The following is a 14,317-nucleotide window of genomic DNA, read 5'->3' on the forward strand; positions in this document are numbered from 1 at the left end:
TCGGGACTCCCAGCCTCTGCCCCCGCGGCCCCGCGGCCCCGCCTAACCCGAGTCGGGGGCCGGGGGCAGGGGCGGGCCGCTGCCTTCAGCCGAGATGCCTGCAGAGTAGCTGGTGACCTGGAGAAGGCGGCCCGCCGGGAGAGGGAAGGAGAGCTGGAGAATGCAAAGGGTGGCCGGCTGCACCGGCTGGACCGGGCGGCGGGGGAGGGGTCTGGGCCTGAATCAGCCCGGAGAGGCCCGAACCTCCCCGAAACTGTTGCTGGGTAGAGCGGGGCCCAGGAGATGTCGAGGAGCCCAGGGGTGCCAGAAAGGTTAGGGAGGGCGTGACGCGCGGACCAGGAGGGTGGAAGCGCTCCAGAACCTCAGGGACTTTCCCTTCCTTGGAGCTCGTGTGTTCGTGCGGAGGGACAAGCTGGCCTTGCGTCTGTCCGAAGTATCTGGCACCAGGAGCCTGCCTCCTCCCAGGCCGGCCGGCTGGGGTCTGATCGCTGCCTGGGATGGGACATTTGGGATGGGGGATGGGCCGGCTCTGGGCTCAGCGTTAAGGGCGCTGAGAGTGGGAAGCGGCGGAAACGCTGGGGTAACTCTGAGCCCACCGCAGCACCCAGGAGACAGGATGGGTTGGCCAGCCACAGGTGGGCCGTCTGTCCTGCTGGCATGGCGAAGGGCGGCGCAGGCGCTGGCTGGCCAGCCAGCGAGAAGCCAGGAGTGGCTGGGTGAGGGGGAACTGAGACTCCGTTCGAGGCTGCACTGAGACGCTGAGAAGTGGGCGAGAGCTACACCCTAGGGGTGGGCCCTAGGGGTGTTGCTGTGTTCCCCTCTGTCCCTGTCCTTCCTCCCCCACCAAAGGAACAGGAAGGAAAATGTCAGCTGGGCTTTGTGCTCTGTTCCTCAGGCTGCCGCAGCTCCCATCTGTTGGAGCCAACGCAGCTTCTAATTGGGCGCCTGGCAGGGTTGGAGGGGGTGGGCTGAGCACAGCGCGGGTTGCCAGAGCTAGGCAGGCAGCCCCTCTGCGTGAAGACCCCAGGAGGTGGGGGAGTGGAGGGAACAGCCTCTCCAGGTCTGGGCAGTAGAGGTGGCTCCCTGCCAGCTTGGTCACTATCATTGAGAGGATGGGGGAGGGAAGATCTAGGTCTCTTCATTCACCCAGGACAATGACAGGCTCCATGCTCCACTGCCTGGCCAGCCAGGGAAGGGTTTTGGCCCAGTGTTCTCCCCATGATTGACGTGGCCAGGGTCTCCTCCCATTGCCCACTGCTCCTTAAAGTTCTCTTTGAAAAGGAGAGAAGGGGTGGACAGAGCTGGGTACAGGGCATGGACGCCCCCTTGCCTGTGGGTCCTGTTGCTACCTCAAAGTCACATGTGGATGGCTTGACCCACTTTCCTGGCCAGGTGCCGCTGTGGGCAAACAGAAGGCGAAGAGCTCAGGGGTTAGAGCCTCCTGAGCCGTCTTCCTCCCCAGAGTGGACTCAGACTGTCTCCTCCTCATCTAGGGCCTCCACTGGGCCTGGGATGGGACTTCACCATTCAAAAAGGATGGAATGAAAGGCTTCAGTGCTTCAGATATTGAGGTCTGCCCAGGGTCTAGCACCTAGAAGCATCCCCAAATCCATACCTTCCCCCATACAGAGAGGGAGAGGGAGAACTCAGAGATCTGAGGTGCATTCCAGCCAAGCCGGGACAGCAGCTTCCCTCTCTCACTCTCTCTCTCATCCGAGCCTCCCTTCTCCTCCTCTCTCTTTCCTGTGTTCTTCACTCTTCTCCTTATGCTTCTCCTCCAGACATCTCTCTCCCTCCCTTCCAGGTCTCCACCTTTGCCCCTCTCTTTCTGTACACTGCAGCTTAAACCATAAGCCAGCCCCGTGTGGCTCCTGCACATCCTGACCGCAGGATCGCTCGCACTCTGGGCTCTGCTGCATCCTCTGTATGGAGCAGCCCAGGCTGGCAGGCCTGGCAGCTGCATATCCCTGGCCCCAGCTGATTAATTCTGTGCCCACCAGGTTCTTTCAAAGATCTGGTGTGTGTGTGTGTGGGGGGGGAGTATAAACAACCCTAGTGAATCATCATCATCACACTAAATGACCCCTAACATGTGAGTCCCAACTCCTTACTGTATACCAGGCACTGCTCAAGTCAACATTTCTGATATGAAAGGATGGATTAGTTCATCTCTCATGTGTATATGGGGATCTAGGGCTGAATAGAAGGCTGGTGTTTCATACAGAGGAAGGAAGCAATGATTATTGTATATTGAGCACCTACTATGCACCATTCTGTTAAGAGCTTTACTATATATATATATATATATATATATATATGTATGTATTTTCCATTCAGTCCCTATAATCGCCTCCTAAAGCCTGCACTGTCATCCTCAGTTTTCTAGCTGAGGGAAATAAGAGGACAGACGACTTGCGCTGGGTCATATAAGACTCCATTTCAAAATCGCTGATTCTCTGCAGTCCATTTGGCCCCTACCGTGTCCATGAGTTGTACAGTTTTACCAAAGCTCACATTTCACCCTAACTTTTCAGGAGTGTGCCTTGTCTCCCCACTTAAAATACTAGACTCGACCCGCATTTGCTGAATGGTCATGTGAATAAGCCTTTTCAAGTGGTCAGGGAAGGCATTGGAAGAGTTGGGACCCTGGAGAGGAGGCAGGGAGGACAGGGAATCTCTCTGAGTTTCTGCAGATGTGCGACAAGCTGTGGCCAGCAGCCATCCTCCCCACCCCCACCTGCATCTAGGGTAGAGTGGCTGGAAAATTGTTTTCGTTCAGGGCTGGAGTTTAGGAGCTTGGTCCGTGACCATTCTAAAGAGTCAGTGTCACTTATGTCCTCAGCCTCCACCCGCAAGCCTGGACTCTATGAAAACTCCTAGGCAAAGGACGGGGACAGAAAACTTTCAAACCTGCAAGGACCACAGGAAGGACATGGTCAATGGTCAGGGGCTGGAATGGGGCAGGAAATGGGGAGAGTGATCAAGACACAGAGGGGAGGAAGACAAAAGGTTGAAGGTAACTGAGAAACAGAAACCAGAAGACAGACATGCAAAAAGACACACTGTCCAGGACACCGGAGCACTGTGTGGCTGGCTCACTAAGACAGGGAGGAAGCCTTTATCTGACACTTCCCCAGGGGGCCTTGGTGTCTCTGAACTGTAGCTCAGGGCCTGAAATTGCACCGAGTTAGCCTTATTCGGGCCATTCTTATTCAATCCGTCCATCTTCCTCCCTAAGTGCCTACTGTGTGTTGAGCCTATTGCTAGGAACAAAGAGACAAACAAGATGTTGCCTTTACCCTTAAGGAGTTCATAGACAGGGTATAGATTTTGGAGCCACACTGCTGGAGTTCATGCTTACAGTTGGGAGCCCTCAGGCAAGTCATCTAACTTCCCTGTGCCTCAGTTTCCTCATCTCTAAATGAGATAATAGAAGTTCATAATGCTTCATAGAGTCCTTATGAGGATTAAATGAGGGAATACATGTAGCAAGCTCGGAACAGCCTCTAGCATTTAGCAACTGCTGTATAAGTATTATTATTGCTGTTGTTATCGTTAGGTGGGGGAGCTGTATTACAGGGGAGAGCAGAGGTGGCTACCTCTGTTTGCAGAGAGAGAAGACTTGCTGCAGGACGTGATATTTGGGCCAAGGCTTAAAAAGGAACCAGCCAGGCAGAGGGGTAGGCCTGGGATGCAGGCACGGAGGGTATCTAGGCCACGGGAAATGTGGAGGGAAGGGCACCGTGGTGTGTATGTGTTGTCTTTATGGACATCACTAACACTGATGACCAGTCCTCTCAGCCTCTTTGTCCCCAGTTCTGAGAGCTGGGCTTCCAGTGCTGCTTGCAAGCCATCCAGAACAGCCCCACGCCCTGGGTCTAAAGCAGCCTCTGGGCAGGGGCCCCGGTGCAGACCTGCTGGGACTAGTGGCATGACCTTAGCCTCCTACATATTCTAAGCCATCCCTGCACAGATGGCCCCACATCCAGAGCTGCCCCAGCCTTGTCCTCTGGTTTCTAGCACTTTCTGGGGACCCAGGAGATGCCCTGGCCTGAGGGAGCTGCCTTTTAGGTTGAATTTAGCTGGGTTGGGTTGGGGATCCAGTTTGTCCCTGTATGTGCCCTCCACCCACACCTGCCCTGCTGCTCAGCATTTGATGGACTTGAAGTGAGTTTCAGGATGAAGAACAGAAAGAAGCTTCCTGGGGCAAGAACGGCTTCTCAGCTGCCACCTCTCACCTCGTAATGACACAGATTATAGCACCTGGCATTCACGGAGCACTTACGCTGTGCCAGGCACCATGCTGAGAGCTTTAACCTGCATCACCCCACTATACCCCCAAATACCCCAACTAGGTAGGTAGATGATCCTGTTATAGCAAAGACACCAAGACTCAGACTTGTTCAAGGACAGGTAACTAGAAAAGAAACCAAGGGAGGGATTCAGCCCTTTGCTTACACCCCACCCCTGGAATCCAGTGCTCCTTGGGCCTTGAGGTGATCTGGAGTCATCTAGCCAATTCCTCTAGCTCTCTACAGGAACAAGTGCCCTTTGCCAAGGGTGTCCAAGCCAGTGTCTGCTTTGCCTCTTTGAGGGATCTTCCAAGAAGTTCTCCCTGACCCCCTTCCTCCTCCTGTTCCTCTAAGATCTGCTATTGAAGATCCAGCATTGTTTCTGTCTCAGCCAAGTGCCTCGGGGGCCTCAGAGGTCCCTATGGACATACAATGGGACCTGGCAGGGTGACTTGCTGGGAAACGGGAGAATAGGACAGAGATCCCAGATGAGATGGAGGGAGACAGAGAAGCCCTGGGATGTGAGCTGTCTGTGGGGTGCCTCTAACAAGGAGGGTTCGCCTGTCTTGGGAAGAGCAAGTGCAATTGTTTTATTTACAACATCTCCCAAGGCAGCTCCTTTGGGGCTAAAGCATATGGAAGATGGGGACAGCGATTGTTAATGCAGCCAGCTTGGGTCCCCCTGGAAAAGTGGGTCTGTCTGGAATGCTTCCAGGGAAAAGAAAAAGGAGGAAGAGAGAAGAAAAGCAGGAATGGCGATGTTCCTCCTAAAAGCGTTCTCACACCCAGTGCTCAGAGCTGAGCGCTGAAGGCATCTGTCTTTGGCCTGGGAGCGCAGAGGTGGGGATGCCCAGAGGGTGAGATGACCACTGAGGGCAGCGGAAAATTAAAAGCTGCATAGAAGGAAGGGGACAAGGAGGTCTTGACACTTTACCTGCCTGGCTGTCACTGCTCTTCTCTGGCTCCTACTTCTGAACAAACCTCCCAGTGAGAGCAGGACCCTGAGCTTCAGAAGGTATTTCCCAGAGTGGCCCAGGGACGGAAGGGTGGACCCCACAACCTAAGGGACCTGAAGAATTGTGCTGCCTGGCTCTGAGCACAGCCATGGCCCCATGCCTCTGCCAGCAGACACAGGGTGGGACTGGAGTCTTTTTATTAGGGAGTATTTATTAAGCCTCTGAACCTGGCCCTGGGGCATAGGCGGTAGGGAACAACTAGAGATCTCTGCCCTTAAGGAACTTTTACTTTATTTTCTGGGGATACAGTAAAGTAAACTTACAAAGCAAATAGCATATTAGAGTGCCAAGGGACCCAAAGAAAAATACAGACAGGAAGGAAAAACCAAGAGCACATGTTCGGAGATGCGAGGTTGTAGATTTGCACAGGTGGCCGCAGGGGCTTGCTGAGAAGGTGACATTTGAGTAAAGATGAGGGGCAGCAAAGTCACCCAGGCAGAGGGAGCTGCAGGTGCAGAGGCTGAGAGGCAGGCTGGCTGGGTGAAGGGCCTGGGGGAGGCCAGGCTAAGGGAGGCTGCGGGAGAGCAGAGAGACACTTTTGTCTCTCTGGGGCCAGAAAATAACAAGGAGGCCAGAGAGTGGAGGGCTCTGCAGCTGGGTGAGGAGTCTGTTTTCTCCTCTGTGAAAGAGGCTTTGCAGAGTTGGGAGCATGGGATGACACACTCTGATTTTGAAAGCCCCAAGGTTTGGGTCATTCACTCCAGCGTTGTGCGCAGCAGCAAGCGCTCATTCTGACCTGCTGGACTCTCTGGTCGCTGAAGCTATTTCAGTCAATCTGTGCGTACCCAAGTGTTTGTTAAGCCTTGAACCTGGGGAGCAGGCTGTGGGGCTGGGGAGGACATAAAGAAGCAGAAGACCCGGTCTCCACGGGTCGGGAAAGCTACAGATGGGTTGGGAAGGCACAACTCATACTCGCAAGAAATAATGAGGGAATAATACCAGACAGTATTTAAAACCGAGTGCTAAACTGTGTGATTTAGACTATAAATGTTATCAGAACTGCGAGCGCTGTGTGGGAGGATATAGGGAACGCTTCCTCCGGGAGGTGCGGCGGATTTGGGCCTGGAAAACGGAGCGAGGTTCTATCCTGCAGGGGGGGAAGGATTCTTGCAGGAACTCAGGGCTCGTGGGGGTGGGAGGGAAAGAGGGCAGCCATCTGGGTGTGGGGGGTGAAAGGCCCAAACACATCAGCTCCCCCGGTGGGGACTGTGGTCTCTGAAGCAGTCCCTTCTCCACCATCTGGGTTTCTGATGTCCTCTCTAATCCCTCAAAGCCCCAGGAAAGCAGCTGTCTATGGCCCGAAACCCCCCACCCATCCACCCCCGTGTGCTTGCCCCCTCCTTCCCAGGGCTGACCAGTCTCTGGTCTCTCTTTCTCTGAACGGGTCCTGAGCCAGCTCTCCTGTTGTGTGCATAGACTGGCACCCAGGATCTCCCACTTTGCAGCCACGCCCTTGGCCCACCAATGTCCTCCTGGCTCTCTGAAATCCCCTGGGCTCTGGTTTCCCACGAGGTCTGCAGCCAGCTTCTCTTCTCCCTTCCTCTCGCAGCCCAGGCTCCTGTCTGGTAGGTCATTCCCATCCATTTCTGTGTGTTTCATATAAGTGAACTGGAAATCAAATCACGTCAAAGGGAGCCAGCCACCTTCCTCCCAGGGAGGGGTGTGTCCTGTTCCTGGAGCATCGGTGAGCTCACCACTGATGTGTGGAGAGAGATGGCCTGAGTGGAGTGAGGGGGATCCATAGGGGTGCCTGCACCCTCTGAGACCCACGTGGAGATGCACCCCTCCCCAGACCCCAGCCAAAGAGCAAGAGCCAAGGGTCAAGTGAGCAGAACCATTGCCACTCATCAGTGGCCCTCTCCACCATGGCGGCCCTCAGGAGCCTGAGACAGGAGGGCTTGTGGCTCTGTTCTAGTGGTACTCCTGGGCTCTGCAGGGCAGAGTCCAAGGCTCCTGTCCTTTCATGATCCAGAGCACATGGAGTCAGCTGGAGCTGGGTTACTCTGGAACCACGTGCCCTTGGGCATTTTCTAAGCCTCTCTGAACCTCAGTTTCCTCATCTATAAATCCGGGTTATTAACACCAACTTCACAGGGTTGTTAGTAATATTAGCTAACATTTGTGTTTATGAGATGTGGAAGGCTTTACTGCATTTATCTCGTTGAATCCACATAAGACTGTGAAGTAGACACTCTTTCCCCCCCATTTTGCAGTTGAGGACACTAAAACTGGAAGCCTGACGTAATTTGCCCTGGGGCCACATGCAGGCGGCATGTGGCAGAGCCAGAATTCAATCCTGAATTTTTCTGACTCCAGAGCCCTGGTTTTCAACCACCACCTTAAACGAGCTAATCTGTGTAAAGTGCCTGCTACAAAGTAGAAGCTCAATAAATGTTAGTTCCTCTTCTCCCCAATTTCCCCAGGGCCGCTCCTCCAGAGAATCGCTCTCCCCTGCCGCAACACATTTCTTTTCCGGGATCCCCTGGGAAGTACGGTAGAAGTAGGAATGGGAATGAGCTGCCAGTTTATACTGAGGGGAAAAAAAAAAAGAGGGCTGAGAGAGGGCAAGCCATTTGCATAAAATCATAAAACACCAGGGCCGTGATTAATACCCAGGGCGCCTTTCTTCTGAGAGTGTGGTTATGCAGTCCCATGGGTCCTTGACAGGAAGCATCTTGCAGAGGTGAGAACGGAGGTTCTGCGGGATGGATGGTGTGCAGGGAGACACTACCACCCCGGGGTGAGGAGGAGGCATTTCCACATCCAAGTGCTGGAGCTGATCACGGTGGGCCCAGAAAGGAGCTAGTGGGAAGACTCTTAAGACCTGTGCATTCTGAAATTGGGTGCTATTTCTGGAATGTTATAAACAATCTGAGGAATCTTCTGGATGGATCTGGGAAAGAGTGTTGAAGGTCGAAGTATGAGGAAGAAAGGATGGTATGTTCGAGACTGCTAAGTTGAGGTGCCTTCTGCACCAGGTAGAGTGTGCAAGCACACATACCGGGTTTCGTTCTCGACTAAAACGCTCAGGGGTCACTCCAGGGGAACTGGGCTAATTGGGCTGCATGAAATGACCACACAAGAGACACAAATACCTTTTTTGGGGGGGTCACTGTGACGGCTCCTCTGACCTTAAGGGTCCGCAGAAAGAGAGAAAGAGAGCATGCGCTGACCCCTTTTATTGAGGAGAAGCTATTCAAATGCGGCAAGGGGTCAGGTTTCATGATGTCCACTGTCAGCAGGTTGACTGACATCTAGGTAGACCACACTCAAGGGCACAGTAAGAGAAGCGGACACACACAAGGCACTTCCATGGAACATTCTATCCCAAACAAGATATATTACAAAGGAACAGGTGAGCGTAACTCCACCCATGGGGCTGTAGCAAGACACACCCATGCACAAGACACCTTCCGTTGAACCCAAGAAGGGTGGGGAAAGCTCTGCCACATTTCTGCGACTGAGTGCCTCAGCACCCAGCTGGGGAGTGTGACTCAGTCACGTGCAAGGTTGGTCTCCCCCAGACACACACACACCACTTCATCTGAACTTACCTGGAAATCAAAACAAGAAGAGATGATTTCAGGGCAATCTGAATATAGGGGTGCATATGAAATGGAGAGGAAGGACCTGAGCTGGGGGGATTCCCTAAGACAGTCCTCATTTGTTCCTCCCTGGAGACCCCTTTTCTGGTGACACCAGGACAGCCTAAGTTGCCAGCATTCACACTTGATGTGCAGACCCCAGTTGGCCTCTGTGTTTCCTCGTAAAGACCCCCTAGGAGAATGGAGAAGAGGAGCCTAGGTTGTGGCACTTCAGAACTGAGGCCACAGAGTCCTCGGGTCATGTGGCTTTCAAATGCTTATAGAAATGGATCCACTGTCTCAAAACAAAAGTGTGTGTGTGGTAGGCAGAACAACGGCCCTCCTATGTCGCCAATCCCTGGAACCTGAAAATAGGTTGCGTTACCCTGTGGGTGGGGGTGGAGGGCTGTGGTGGTTGTTTGACCTGCAGACAGGAGGTTATCTTGGGTATCCTCGTGGGCCAATGTAATCTCAAGGGTCCTTGTGGAAGAGAGAGGCAGAAGTCAGTGTCAGAGTCAAGCCAGAAGAGGAGGACTTGTCTGGCCAGTGCTGGCTTTGAGGAGGGAAGGGGCCATGAGCCAAGGAACGTGGAAGCCCCTGGAAGCTGGAAAAGGCACGGAAGGGACTCCTCCCCTGCGGCCCCCAGAAAGGACAGCAGCCTGCTGACACCCTGACCGAGACACCCATTTCAGTCTTCTGACTTCCAGATCTATGATAGATTTTTGTTGTCTTAAGCCACTAAATTTGTGGCAATTTGTTCTCGCAGCCATGGGGATTTCAATACAGGCAAAAGCAGAGCAGGTGGACCAGAGCCCCACTGGACCTTCTCCTGACCTCCCAATGACCCTGGGCAATTCTGAAGAACCTAGTTTGGAAAATACTGTGTCTGAAATACAACCTCCATGGTTTACAGACAACGAACTCAGGCCCAGAGTGAACTGGCTTGCTGGGGGTCACAAGCAAGGACTCCAGTCCAGGGCCTGTTTCTCTCTGCTAGAAATCCCGGATGCTCACCCGCATTCTCTCTTCCACTTGTTCATCTTCAACGTGTGTGTGTGTGTGTGTGTGTGTGTGTGTGTGTGTGTGTGTTTACCTGCAGAGGCCGGGTGCCACAGCAAGCACTGAACAGAAGCAAAGTGAGTTCCAGCTCAGGAAGGTGGGGGACAGCACTTCCCAGAGCTCAGCCCTCAGCCTCTCCCTGGGCCTCAGTATCCTCCAATCGGAGGCAACCAACCCAGGTTGCTTAGCGCTCTCAGCGTTCCTTGCCCTGGGGCTGGTCCCCAGCTGGGCTTTATCACAGCCACCTCCTCTGGGCAGAGACCCAGCTGACTGAGCAGGCAGCACCTGCTTCCTGCAGCCTGTGCAGCATTCCCCACCCTAGAGAGCTGCAGGTGGGCAGGACAGGGCCTTGGGGACAGCAGGGGAGGAGAGGGAAATAGGCAGCAGAGCCTGTGCCTGCCTGAAATCAGCCCCGGGACAGCGCGTCATTATCTCCCCTCTATGAAGCGTTTTTGGTCTTCCTGGCTCTCCTCACCGCACACCTGAGCCACTGGCCGGCCCCCAGGGCTGCCAGAGCCTGGTGTCAGTCTCCATGGCAACCCCACATTTGCCGTTCTGGTTTCTAATGACTTATTGGCATGTGTGGTAATTTGCAGAGCTTGGCAGGCAGAGCTGGGGGAACTGGGAGGAGGGGAGGGGAGGCAGGGAGGGGCCCTTGGCATTGGGGAGGGGCCTCCAGGGTTGGCAGGAGAAAGAGGCCCTTCTTTGTGCCCCACCCTTCCTCATCCCTGCTGAGTAATATCCCAAGGAAGGCAGCTGCCTCTGGACCAGGGTCTCCCCTCTCTGAGCAACATCAGCTCTTTCCAGACCCCTGCAAGGAAAACAGATGGACAGACAGATGAGGCGTACAGCTGCTCACCTGTCACACAGACTTGGGCAGGCCCCAGGGAGCTGACAGTCGCGTTCAGCGGTGGCAGGTCAGACAACTCATGTCTTCCATCACTCTCCTGCCTGGTCCCTAAGCTCTGAGAACAAGGGTCCCTTTTGGGTCCAGGGGTTTGCACGGCTGGCCACATGGGGAGAGGAGTCAGGACAGTGTGTCTACCAGAAAGGTTCTTGCTGTTTCTAGGCCTCTCAGACACTCAGAGAAACAAGGAGGACAGCAGTATGAAAGGCCAGAGGGTGTGGGTGCAGGAGGGGGAGCCAGGCGAGCCATCAAAGGGGCGAGATGAGCCGAGGACTGACCCTTCTCCACTTCTGGTCGCCAAAGCTTACCGGACCTCAATACCGCTTCCCCAGGGCACGGCGGCCGGGAGCCTCTGACCTGCGCACGACTTCTCTGTCTCCCTCTCCGATCTGTCACTTCAGTGCCACTCTCTGTTTGTGACTCTGTTTGGAGTCAGCCGGTGTGCTGAGAAGAGCACTGTCTTAAAGTTGGATCCGTCTGGGTTAGAATCCTGTGGCCATGGCTCCCCAGTTCTCTGGCCTTGGACATATCTCTTCACCTTCCTTTGAGCCTCAGTTTGCTTATCTCTAATATTGGCTTAACAGGACGGAGCTCAGGGGCAGAGTGCTTGCCTAGCCTGGGCCAAGCTCTGGGTTCTGGGTTCAGTCCGCAGCACCACGGAAACCTCAACAAAACAATAAGTGGGATTGGCATACGCAGCTCACACCTGTGAAATGCTTGGCGCAGAGTAAGCCCCAATAAATGTTAGAGAATGTTGAAAGGAGGCTTTTAATTAACTACCCAAATACACAGGAGCAACGTGATTGATAATTTAAGGAATTCTGGTGGACTTTGTGGGATATTCTTTGTTAAACATTTGAGAATCATCTTCATTTAGTCTGTAAACATTTATTGAGCATCTACTGTGTGCAAAAGTACTGGGCCAGGTGCTGGGTCTTCTGTGGTGTTTCATGATTAGGGTAAGATTAGGTGGCCTGTGCGTTCTCTGGGCATATAGCATCTTCCAGGAGGGCTGGTACTTTTTTTTTTTTTTTTTTTTGGATTGGGAATTAAACCCAGGGGAGCTTTGCCACTGAGCTACATCCCCAGCCCTTTTTATTTTTCACTTTGAGACAGGGTCTTGCTAAGTTGCCCACGTTCTTGCTAAGTTGCTGTCATTGGCCTCAAACTTGTGATCCTTCTACCCCAGCCTCCCAAGGTGCTGGGATTACAGGCATGCACCATGACCCCCAGCTTCCATGACTTTTTGAGAAGTGGCTGCCCCCCAGAGAAAGCTCTGCTTCGTGAAGGCTTTCTCTAGGTTGTGTGCAGCAAGATACATAAGCTACCCAGCTCCTCAGAAGGGGTGAGTTTATGTTCAAGGCTGGATGAAGTAGGTGAAGGAGCTGGTAGGTGATCTCTCCTCCACCTTCATGCTTCTGAGGCTTGAGAGGGCCATCAAGGACCATTCAGCCACCAACTGGAAGAGAAACTGGGTGCACCTGCTCTTACCTGGGCATCTGAGCACCTCACAGCTCCTTCTGCTGGTGCTGGAAGGGAGTGGGGTGAGCAGGGGGAGGAAGGAAACTTGGCTCCCAGCTCTGCCAGCAGATGGACTCCTGCCGGCAGCAGAGTGTTCTTCTTTGAGCCTCCTCGCAGCCTCCTCCAATATGGCACACCAGAGACACACTAAGGGAATTTCAGCGATGGCTGGGTACCTGGGCAGTGATGGGCCCGTTGTGCTCCCCAGCTCTGTTCACATCATAGCTCCTGTGTACCGTGATACGGGCCCAGGAACTCTGTCTGATGGAGGGGATCATTATCTAGGCACACCTGGAACTCATCTACACCTGGGCACACCTGGAACCAACCCATCTACACCTGGGCACACCTGGAACCCATCTACAGTTCATTAGCATTGACTGTGAAGCTCTGCCTTTTTATCCATGAGAACCTTCAGCTTCAAGGAGGGGAAAGGACTCCCCTGAACTCACACAGCCTCTCAGCACTACTGGGACTCCTTATAAAACTTCTGGCTTCCCGCCTTGTGCTAATCTGTGACCTCGTCTCAAACCTCCTCCTTCTCTCCTGATCTTTCATCATGGAGAGCCTGCTTCCGGGGGAAGGAATGCCACTTCTCTAACAGACGGAGAACTGGGCCGCATGGTCCCCGCGCCCTCCTCCTCACCATCCACCCTCCTCATCAGTGAGGCCCTCCCTGTTCCAGGTCCAGCTGTCATCGCGACATCAGTGACTTCAGGACATAGCTCTTTTCCTGGCTTCCCCACCTCAGCCTCTCACTCCCAAGGCCACACATTTGGCATCACCTGAAAACCACAGGGTGGAGGGGCCTGCTTTCTGGCACCACCCCCCAGTCTCCACTTTGCTTAACCAAAGCCTCGCGCACCACTGTTCTTTCACTTCCTTGGGACCTTGGGCTCACTGGCGCCTCTGCATTGCCTTCCTCTGTCTTTTCTGCTCTGAGTCCAGTAGAGTCCGTGGTCCATCATTTTAGGCATCCTCCTGCCGTTATCCTGGACTCTCCTGATGCTCTGACCTTTTATTGTCCCAGCCCTGTGTTAATCATTCTAGCTGCTTCTTTTGCTTGCAGCCAGGGCGGCTGAACTTGCTGGACACACACACACACACACAACACACCACACACGGGGAAGCAGATGGGTACTTCAACAAACTCACCATCCCCAACCCAACTTGTTCTTCAAAAGTGCCTGGTGTTCCTGCCACATCCCCTGGTTCTCTCCCTCTCCTGACTCCATGATGACTGTTTCACACCTTCCTCCCCAAGCCTCCACCCGCATCCTTGCTCTCAGCTGAAGACCTCACCTCCCACTTCACAAAGAAACAGAAGTCTGCGGGCAGAACTCCCCAGTGTCCCCACCGAACCCTGAGACGCACCTGCCTCTGCGCCAGTGCCCTCCTCCCCTGCTCCTGCTCAGCCCTGGCAGCAGCCTTGTCACCGCAGGTCAGAGCTTTGCCACCTCTCCTATCCTCGCCTTCTCGGGAACAGTCCTCCACGAGGCTCAAGCTTCTCCCAGCTTCAACAAAACAAAACAACAAAACCCTTCCTCAAGCCCCATTGCTGCCACCACCCGGGCTGTGTTCTCCTCTCAGGCCAAATGTCTTGCAAGAGTTGGCTCCCAGCTCCCTCCTGCTTGCTCGCCCACTCTCTCCTCAGCCCTGCTCCCGTCTGGCTTCCTCCCCCACCGCTGCCGAACAGCTCTCCAGCTCCCGAGCCAGGGAATGGTTCTTGGTTCTCAGAAGCGTCCTTCACTCCTGTTGGATGCTTTCTTTTTCCTGGGCTTCTCTGACTCCATCCCCAAGCTTCTCTGGCTTCTCTAAGTCCTCTCCGCCGACTCCCCCTTCCCTTCTCCAGCCTCAAATGTTGGTGTTTGGGTCTGGTTGAAATCCTTCTGCTCTGACTGGCTGCTCTGTCCCTGGGCCATCTCGACCACAGGAAAG

At 54.1% G+C, this 14,317-nt stretch overlaps 1 protein-coding gene across 1 annotated transcript in view; it reads left to right on the top strand.

Annotated features, from left to right (window-relative positions):
- The window catches only part of Lrrn2 (leucine rich repeat neuronal 2), a 62,461-nt gene that overhangs the window by 165 nt on the left and 47,979 nt on the right, over positions 1-14,317 (top strand). The window lies entirely within an intron of this gene.

The sequence above is a fragment of the Marmota flaviventris genome, chromosome 12 (genome assembly GCF_047511675.1).
Source record: "Marmota flaviventris isolate mMarFla1 chromosome 12, mMarFla1.hap1, whole genome shotgun sequence".
NCBI classification, from domain to species: domain Eukaryota; kingdom Metazoa; phylum Chordata; class Mammalia; order Rodentia; family Sciuridae; genus Marmota; species Marmota flaviventris.